This window comes from Pinus tabuliformis, chromosome J (genome assembly GCF_031772625.1).
Source record: "Pinus tabuliformis cultivar Carrire ecotype Pingquan chromosome J, CPIR1, whole genome shotgun sequence".
In the NCBI taxonomy this organism is placed as follows: Eukaryota; Viridiplantae; Streptophyta; class Pinopsida; order Pinales; family Pinaceae; genus Pinus; species Pinus tabuliformis.
In genome coordinates, this window is record NC_142295.1 from 802,197,084 (window position 1) to 802,198,097 (window position 1,014).

General features: G+C 34.1%; 1 non-coding gene across 1 annotated transcript; it reads left to right on the forward strand.

Annotated features, from left to right (window-relative positions):
- The first annotated feature begins 534 nt into the window (after positions 1-534).
- TRNAV-CAC (transfer RNA valine (anticodon CAC)) lies at positions 535-606 on the forward strand. The gene has a single exon. It is a non-coding gene; the product is annotated as a tRNA-Val (tRNA).
- Positions 607-1,014: the final 408 nt, after the last annotated feature.

The window sequence follows — 1,014 nt, forward strand, 5'->3', positions numbered from 1 at the left end:
CTTATGAAATTCCAAATTGCATGTTGGTTTATGTAAAGGGGATATATATATAATTTTTTTTATCATATGTCTCATGGTTTTCTAAGATTTGTGTTACATTTGCACAGAATTTTAGATATCATTCAGATATCTAAATGCCAAACAACAACAACATTGTGATTTTTCTTTTACTCAACCTATAACATATTGCATTTGTCTTCATCAATGTTCTTCTTCCATATTCTATTCATTTATGACATTTCCTTTGCAATATTTGGTGCATTTGCTAGTTATAGGTCATTTATAGATTATAAATGTCTTCAGAGTTTCACTTCTAATTGAGTATTAAACTGAACATATTGATTCTTTTATACATAATTATTTTTCCCTCCGCCCACTTTTCATAACTTCCATAACCATTAGGCAAGGAAATGCAACTTCAATGTTTCTTTGCTTATTTAGTAAAATATTGTTGAGACTTCAATTTATTGAAAGTTCTAGAATTTACAATTTATGAAGTTTCAAGGTCTAATTTTTAAAAGTCTAATGCTTTAAAGGGTGCTAGCTCAATGGAAGAGCACCTGCTTCACAAGCAGGAGGTTGGTGGTTCGATTCCATCATGCCCTGACATCCATATGGAATGGCAGCTATCAATTTTTTGTGACAGAGGCTCTTTTGACTGTCACCAATGAGCTTTGGTGACATTTTTCGACCCTGACCAAAATATGAAATGGTGATGGTCAATGAATGCCACCATATATACGCATCAATAATGGCGGCCCTCAAAGGTCCGTAACCATAAATCGTTGTTGTTGATATGAAATGGTGATGGTCGATGTCCGCAATTATAGTCATTATTCATGACAGACCTTGAATGTCACCACAACACCTATACTTTTGGCAATGCGCCTTTTGGTGACAGTCATCGAATGTCACCATATATATGCACTAATAGTCATGGGCATGGAAGATCCATCACAATAAATCATTGTTGTTCATATGAAATGGTGACGGTCACTATTCGTCATTATATTC